The sequence below is a fragment of the Asterias amurensis genome, chromosome 19 (assembly GCF_032118995.1).
Source record: "Asterias amurensis chromosome 19, ASM3211899v1".
NCBI lineage: Eukaryota > Metazoa > Echinodermata > Asteroidea > Forcipulatida > Asteriidae > Asterias > Asterias amurensis.
Window position 1 is genome coordinate 4795522 of NC_092666.1, and position 9343 is coordinate 4804864.

A 9343-nucleotide genomic window follows, 5' to 3' on the forward strand; every position below is an offset into this window, starting at 1 on the left:
ATTTTCTCTGTGCACAAAAATGTTTCGGAGCACAGCCGCCTACTTTTAATTTTCGGTATCAAGAAGTCTGGAAGCCGCTCTAAAACTTTGAAATCTGAATTGGGGGACATGCCAGAATGACGCAGGTACAAACTGCGTCTCTCTATCGTTTTTAGTTCCAGAATAATTCAAAAGTATAGCTGAAAGTTTTTATAAGTCCGGGCTTTTTTTCAACGCATATATTTGTTTTCTCCAATAATCACCACATGCCGTGTGTATCATGCGTTAAATATCCACAATTTACGGTGTGTGTCGGGTCTACTCCCTGGCCTCTAGCTTCACTTTGAAAATCCCCAAAGCAGTAATTTTTGTACGAGAGGAAAGCCCTTGAAATTGTCCATCCAATGGTGCTAAACTTGTTTAGATTGAGCAATGATTTTGGGTCAAATTGACCCGCTGTACTTTTGATTTTCTCTGTGCACAAAAATGTTTCGGAGCACAGCCGCCTACTTTTAATTTTCGGTATCAAGAAGTCTGGAAGCCGTAGACCGTGGGATGATCATCAAAAAGGGCTCTAGTTTTCGAGTTTTGTGGTCTACCCTCTGCAACTACCTGAATTTTTCCCCAGATGTTCTTATGGAAGTCCTGAATAACATGTGAAAGTCGTCAAGGGCAAAACTTGCACAGTAATGAGTTATTTTAATTAGAAAATAATTATAGAAAAATAGCGCCCTCTATTGGTCAAAACTGGAGAACTATGCACAAACTCTATGGGCAAATCACCAAGTGCACAAACGAATGGGGAAAATATACTGGCTTATTTATTTTGCTTTCATTTACAGGTTTTCAGCTCTTTTCTCCCAAATTAATTAATTATTTAACATCCCTGGACATCAATCATTTCCCCAATTGAGTTATTTCAATTGTTTCAAATTAATGTCACTAACAAACTTTCTGGGCCTCATTTTGGTCATTTACTAAGTTTTCAGAGCTTAGACAGGCCTTAATTAAATTGTAATCGATTGAATGAATGAACTTGACAAAAAAAGGATATTGTTGACATTCAGATTTTTTTAATTTCTTCTCTTCATATCATAATGACACATTTCTAGTACAATACTCATTGTTATCATGATGAATTATGTTACTTTCTTGAAAAGGCCCTTTTAAATTCCCCCACACAATTCAATTTAAAACAATAATAAATCCGTTTATGTGCCGTATAACCTATGCCTGGCGTATCCCCAAAAAGTCTTGACGTATTCTCACGTATCCACATGTAACATACATAACTTCATTTTAAGTTAGTGATACGCTATCAATTCATTAGTCATACGCTTTGTATACGTTCAGTACGCTATGGATGCGATTCTGGGAAGTTGGGCACTCTTGAACTTTTAAAATGCTCGAACTAGTTTCTGTAGGCCTATACGCCGGCATACGTTAAGGCGATACACCATGGTGTGACAGGGCCGTTAACAATTTCAAAGATATAAAGATTTTACAAAATTGAATGAAAATAATATAAATCTAGTTCCCAAACTGTCTTTCTGGTACCACAGTAACTGATGGGTTAATTCAATTCTCAAATAAATTGTTCCACATTTATTTTAAGGTTTATATTTTTGTAAGCCAAAAGCTTACTTTTTACACATTGTACTTGTGCAGAATTCTCTTCTTGTTTTTTCTACTTTTCTATTGAAAATGATGATTCAGACAACATTTTGTTTAAATTAGTTATCATCAGAATAAACATCCCCGTCCGAGTCCTTTGTAGCCACTCCGCAACTGGCACAAAAGCATAAGTCTGTGCAGGGGAAATTGATTTGTTGACAGGAACATCTGCTGTGTGATATTTTCCTTTACATACTTTCTTCTTCAATCTGCATGATACACTGTTCGGGGAGCACGTTCAGCTGAGGCGTTTCAGAATCACCAGTGTCAGAGCGTAGCAACCTTTTGATCGTGGTTCACCTTCAGTTGTCTCGTTGCTAATGGCATCACTATTCTCGCGTTCTGCAAGCGAATTATAAAAGCATACTCGATGACTGAACAGACAGTACACAAAATAAAAACAATTTGTAGGAAAAGCAAACATGTACAGTTTTGGTGAAGGTAGATCAACTCATTGTTCCTTAATTGTAGTACACATCCAATCCAAAGTTTATTTAGGCAGTATGAATTTCTCATATCCAAGTGGCATGCCCTCATACCCTAGTCAACTTGTGCCCAACTACTAAAGGTCAATCCATACAAAACGTATGATAAAGAGCACCGGAAAGCTTTTGATATAAAGAGGACATTTTTACCCAATACTTTGAACTTTTCATTATCTTGTAGCAAATTCTTGCAAAAGTTTACACAGATTTTATATATAGATTTTTTTATTTAATAGTAGGGATACTGGTCCTGTTCACAAATACCAACAGTTAACCATATATTCATTTGAGTTTTTTCTCTCGTTTTCCTGAAAACAAAAGAAAAAAAGGTTAGAAGGTTACGCACAGTATTTCTTCTGGTGGACGAGAGTAATGAACAAGTTATTTTTTTTTACCTTCAATTTTTGTTCTTCTTTAGCTTTCTCAGATTAGTTTCTGCCTTTCTTTGTTTGTCCTACTACCTGCACGCTTCATTGTCAGCGAAAAGTGTTGATATACCACTAACCCAGAGCGGACATGTCATACTGAAAAGAAAAGAAATACAAATAAATGAGGCCCTAGTTTACTCATCTTATTTGAAAACAAAATTAGGCTTGTTCCCCTTAGTTTAAATACAAAATTTTAATTTTAATACCACATCTCAAAGAAATCTGGTTGTTTGCCTCTAGAATTTTAAGAATAAAGATGGGGATGTTATTTATTATTATTCAAGCATACTTCATCACGTGATTAGTATGGGGGTCTTGGGGTACGTGTATGTACCCTTGCCCTTCCTCCACTTCAGTGTTTTAGTTTAGTAAGTAAGGGCCAATTTAATTTTTCCTGAATCGTGTAAATTTTTAATCGGCCTAGTGCATTGAATACTTAATGTTTTTTGATTTTTCATACTGTAGTCTGTACATGTAATTGTAATTACTAATTGTAACAGTGCATGTATGAATATGATGTATGTTTTTTGTTATTAATTCAAGTATTAAGTAAATAACTTAAACCGATGTGTGTCATCATCATGATTCATCACCAAAATGTGTATCCTCATCATGTGATCGTGACTCTGATTTCGTTTCATATATTTGAGAGATCGGAGCATTTCATTTTGTTTAACTTCATGACTTGAATAAAAAATTTAAAAAAAATGATTAACTGCTTTGCTTCGAATTGAAGCACAACTTATTCTGGAAAGAAATGTTGCCTAAATACCTTCAACTTCCACTAGTACATCCACGGTACTCCAACCAGCAGCTGCCGCTGTGCTTTCTGGTGAAATTGGATCGGAAGGTCTTGTCTTTTGTAGGTCGCTGTCATGTCATCCATCCATGGCGTCCAAACTCCAAGCATACACATTTTCACATGTCATGATGATTCATGATGTTTTTCCTAACCACTGCTGGGCCAACGAACTCCTGCCAGCGATAACTATTTTCCCGAACTAGCTCGGATTAAATTTATGTTGTTTTCATGTAACATAAAACGAGCCGATCTTCGCAACTTTCTTCCCTTCACACAGGACGAAGTTTCCTGAGAAGCGTAGACGACATCTTTCTGCAATCCTTCTCGAAACCACGGCTTCGGCTCCGCATGCTAGCTTGGCCCCGCGGTTGTTTTGGCAATTGTGCGTACTTTGCGTACGCGCTCAGTCAGGGCTTCAGACGAGATAAGGGAACCTGAAGCTGAATCCAACGCAGGCGCCGTCGTTTCGAAAAGGGCCACAAAACCACAGGACTTCGAAACAAGCTCTTTCATTGGTCTACACATCCGCATGCATGTCATATGCGCTATGATTGGCCGAGCTTATAAGTCATCTATTTTGTTGTTGCACGTTCAGCCATTTATTCTCGCTGTATTATTGTGCTTCATTTCACGAATAAATCCATACTGTGCAAGTTTTGTGCTTGACGACTTTTTTTGGGTGGTAAGTTGAATTTTCTTCAAATTTTGAGACCAAATGTAAGTAGTTGTGTAGGGTAGAGCACTGAAAAGCAGAATTTGGAGCATCATCCCACGGTCTACCGCTCTAAAACTTTGAAATCTGAATTGGGGGACATGCCAGAATGACGCAGGTACAAACTGCGTCTCTCTATCGTTTTTAGTTCCAGAATAATTCAAAAGTATAGCTGAAAGTTTTTATAAGTCCGGGCTTTTTTTCAACGCATATATTTGTTTTCTCCAATAATCACCACATGCCGTGTGTATCATGCGTTAAATATCCACAATTTACGGTGTGTGTCGGGTCTACTCCCTGGCCTCTAGCTTCACTTTGAAAATCCCCATAGCAGTAATTTTTGTACGAGAGGAAAGCCCTTGAAATTGTCCATCCAATGGTGCTAAACTTGTTTAGATTGAGCAATGATTTTGGGTCAAATTGACCCGCTGTACTTTTGATTTTCTCTGTGCACAAAAATGTTTCGGAGCACAGCCGCCTACTTTTAATTTTCGGTATCAAGAAGTCTGGAAGCCGCTCTAAAACTTTGAAATCTGAATTGGGGGACATGCCAGAATGACGCAGGTACAAACTGCGTCTCTCTATCGTTTTTAGTTCCAGAATAATTCAAAAGTATAGCTGAAAGTTTTTATAAGTCCGGGCTTTTTTTCAACGCATATATTTGTTTTCTCCAATAATCACCACATGCCGTGTGTATCATGCGTTAAATATCCACAATTTACGGTGTGTGTCGGGTCTACTCCCTGGCCTCTAGCTTCACTTTGAAAATCCCCATAGCAGTAATTTTTGTACGAGAGGAAAGCCCTTGAAATTGTCCATCCAATGGTGCTAAACTTGTTTAGATTGAGCAATGATTTTGGGTCAAATTGACCCGCTGTACTTTTGATTTTCTCTGTGCACAAAAATGTTTCGGAGCACAGCCGCCTACTTTTAATTTTCGGTATCAAGAAGTCTGGAAGCCGCTCTAAAACTTTGAAATCTGAATTGGGGGACATGCCAGAATGACGCAGGTACAAACTGCGTCTCTCTATCGTTTTTAGTTCCAGAATAATTCAAAAGTATAGCTGAAAGTTTTTATAAGTCCGGGCTTTTTTTCAACGCATATATTTGTTTTCTCCAATAATCACCACATGCCGTGTGTATCATGCGTTAAATATCCACAATTTACGGTGTGTGTCGGGTCTACTCCCTGGCCTCTAGCTTCACTTTGAAAATCCCCATAGCAGTAATTTTTGTACGAGAGGAAAGCCCTTGAAATTGTCCATCCAATGGTGCTAAACTTGTTTAGATTGAGCAATGATTTTGGGTCAAATTGACCCGCTGTACTTTTGATTTTCTCTGTGCACAAAAATGTTTCGGAGCACAGCCGCCTACTTTTAATTTTCGGTATCAAGAAGTCTGGAAGCCGCTCTAAAACTTTGAAATCTGAATTGGGGGACATGCCAGAATGACGCAGGTACAAACTGCGTCTCTCTATCGTTTTTAGTTCCAGAATAATTCAAAAGTATAGCTGAAAGTTTTTATAAGTCCGGGCTTTTTTTCAACGCATATATTTGTTTTCTCCAATAATCACCACATGCCGTGTGTATCATGCGTTAAATATCCACAATTTACGGTGTGTGTCGGGTCTACTCCCTGGCCTCTAGCTTCACTTTGAAAATCCCCATAGCAGTAATGTTTGTACGAGAGGAAAGCCCTTGAAATTGTCCATCCAATGGTGCTAAACTTGTTTAGATTGAGCAATGATTTTGGGTCAAATTGACCCGCTGTACTTTTGATTTTCTCTGTGCACAAAAATGTTTCGGAGCACAGCCGCCTACTTTTAATTTTCGGTATCAAGAAGTCTGGAAGCCGCTCTAAAACTTTGAAATCTGAATTGGGGGACATGCCAGAATGACGCAGGTACAAACTGCGTCTCTCTATCGTTTTTAGTTCCAGAATAATTCAAAAGTATAGCTGAAAGTTTTTATAAGTCCGGGCTTTTTTTCAACGCATATATTTGTTTTCTCCAATAATCACCACATGCCGTGTGTATCATGCGTTAAATATCCACAATTTACGGTGTGTGTCGGGTCTACTCCCTGGCCTCTAGCTTCACTTTGAAAATCCCCATAGCAGTAATTTTTGTACGAGAGGAAAGCCCTTGAAATTGTCCATCCAATGGTGCTAAACTTGTTTAGATTGAGCAATGATTTTGGGTCAAATTGACCCGCTGTACTTTTGATTTTCTCTGTGCACAAAAATGTTTCGGAGCACAGCCGCCTACTTTTAATTTTCGGTATCAAGAAGTCTGGAAGCCGCTCTAAAACTTTGAAATCTGAATTGGGGGACATGCCAGAATGACGCAGGTACAAACTGCGTCTCTCTATCGTTTTTAGTTCCAGAATAATTCAAAAGTATAGCTGAAAGTTTTTATAAGTCCGGGCTTTTTTTCAACGCATATATTTGTTTTCTCCAATAATCACCACATGCCGTGTGTATCATGCGTTAAATATCCACAATTTACGGTGTGTGTCGGGTCTACTCCCTGGCCTCTAGCTTCACTTTGAAAATCCCCATAGCAGTAATTTTTGTACGAGAGGAAAGCCCTTGAAATTGTCCATCCAATGGTGCTAAACTTGTTTAGATTGAGCAATGATTTTGGGTCAAATTGACCCGCTGTACTTTTGATTTTCTCTGTGCACAAAAATGTTTCGGAGCACAGCCGCCTACTTTTAATTTTCGGTATCAAGAAGTCTGGAAGCCGCTCTAAAACTTTGAAATCTGAATTGGGGGACATGCCAGAATGACGCAGGTACAAACTGCGTCTCTCTATCGTTTTTAGTTCCAGAATAATTCAAAAGTATAGCTGAAAGTTTTTATAAGTCCGGGCTTTTTTTCAACGCATATATTTGTTTTCTCCAATAATCACCACATGCCGTGTGTATCATGCGTTAAATATCCACAATTTACGGTGTGTGTCGGGTCTACTCCCTGGCCTCTAGCTTCACTTTGAAAATCCCCATAGCAGTAATTTTTGTACGAGAGGAAAGCCCTTGAAATTGTCCATCCAATGGTGCTAAACTTGTTTAGATTGAGCAATGATTTTGGGTCAAATTGACCCGTTGTACTTTTGATTTTCTCTGTGCACAAAAATGTTTCGGAGCACAGCCGCCTACTTTTAATTTTCGGTATCAAGAAGTCTGGAAGCCGCTCTAAAACTTTGAAATCTGAATTGGGGGACATGCCAGAATGACGCAGGTACAAACTGCGTCTCTCTATCGTTTTTAGTTCCAGAATAATTCAAAAGTATAGCTGAAAGTTTTTATAAGTCCGGGCTTTTTTTCAACGCATATATTTGTTTTCTCCAATAATCACCACATGCCGTGTGTATCATGCGTTAAATATCCACAATTTACGGTGTGTGTCGGGTCTACTCCCTGGCCTCTAGCTTCACTTTGAAAATCCCCATAGCAGTAATTTTTGTACGAGAGGAAAGCCCTTGAAATTGTCCATCCAATGGTGCTAAACTTGTTTAGATTGAGCAATGATTTTGGGTCAAATTGACCCGCTGTACTTTTGATTTTCTCTGTGCACAAAAATGTTTCGGAGCACAGCCGCCTACTTTTAATTTTCGGTATCAAGAAGTCTGGAAGCCGCTCTAAAACTTTGAAATCTGAATTGGGGGACATGCCAGAATGACGCAGGTACAAACTGCGTCTCTCTATCGTTTTTAGTTCCAGAATAATTCAAAAGTATAGCTGAAAGTTTTTATAAGTCCGGGCTTTTTTTCAACGCATATATTTGTTTTCTCCAATAATCACCACATGCCGTGTGTATCATGCGTTAAATATCCACAACTTACGGTGTGTGTCGGGTCTACTCCCTGGCCTCTAGCTTCACTTTGAAAATCCCCATAGCAGTAATTTTTGTACGAGAGGAAAGCCCTTGAAATTGTCCATCCAATGGTGCTAAACTTGTTTAGATTGAGCAATGATTTTGGGTCAAATTGACCCGCTGTACTTTTGATTTTCTCTGTGCACAAAAATGTTTCGGAGCACAGCCGCCTACTTTTAATTTTCGGTATCAAGAAGTCTGGAAGCCGCTCTAAAACTTTGAAATCTGAATTGGGGGACATGCCAGAATGACGCAGGTACAAACTGCGTCTCTCTATCGTTTTTAGTTCCAGAATAATTCAAAAGTATAGCTGAAAGTTTTTATAAGTCCGGGCTTTTTTTCAACGCATATATTTGTTTTCTCCAATAATCACCACATGCCGTGTGTATCATGCGTTAAATATCCACAATTTACGGTGTGTGTCGGGTCTACTCCCTGGCCTCTAGCTTCACTTTGAAAATCCCCATAGCAGTAATTTTTGTACGAGAGGAAAGCCCTTGAAATTGTCCATCCAATGGTGCTAAACTTGTTTAGATTGAGCAATGATTTTGGGTCAAATTGACCCGCTGTACTTTTGATTTTCTCTGTGCACAAAAATGTTTCGGAGCACAGCCGCCTACTTTTAATTTTCGGTATCAAGAAGTCTGGAAGCCGCTCTAAAACTTTGAAATCTGAATTGGGGGACATGCCAGAATGACGCAGGTACAAACTGCGTCTCTCTATCGTTTTTAGTTCCAGAATAATTCAAAAGTATAGCTGAAAGTTTTTATAAGTCCGGGCTTTTTTTCAACGCATATATTTGTTTTCTCCAATAATCACCACATGCCGTGTGTATCATGCGTTAAATATCCACAATTTACGGTGTGTGTCGGGTCTACTCCCTGGCCTCTAGCTTCACTTTGAAAATCCCCATAGCAGTAATTTTTGTACGAGAGGAAAGCCCTTGAAATTGTCCACCCAATGGTGCTAAACTTGTTTAGATTGAGCAATGATTTTGGGTCAAATTGACCCGCTGTACTTTTGATTTTCTCTGTGCACAAAAATGTTTCGGAGCACAGCCGCCTACTTTTAATTTTCGGTATCAAGAAGTCTGGAAGCCGCTCTAAAACTTTGAAATCTGAATTGGGGGACATGCCAGAATGACGCAGGTACAAACTGCGTCTCTCTATCGTTTTTAGTTCCAGAATAATTCAAAAGTATAGCTGAAAGTTTTTATAAGTCCGGGCTTTTTTTCAACGCATATATTTGTTTTCTCCAATAATCACCACATGCCGTGTGTATCATGCGTTAAATATCCACAATTTACGGTGTGTGTCGGGTCTACTCCCTGGCCTCTAGCTTCACTTTGAAAATCCCCATAGCAGTAATTTTTGTACGAGAGGAAAGC

At 38.9% G+C, this 9343-nt stretch overlaps 1 long non-coding RNA gene across 1 annotated transcript; it reads right to left on the reverse strand.

The window, feature by feature from the left end:
• Window positions 1-608: 608 nt before the first annotated feature.
• On the reverse strand, window positions 609-3887 carry LOC139951771 (uncharacterized). The gene is made up of 3 exons (XR_011787840.1): window positions 3339-3887; window positions 2534-2662; window positions 609-1995 (listed from the first exon to the last, which is right to left on the reverse strand). It is a non-coding gene; the product is annotated as an uncharacterized lncRNA (long non-coding RNA).
• Between the last annotated feature and the right edge of the window lie 5456 nt (window positions 3888-9343).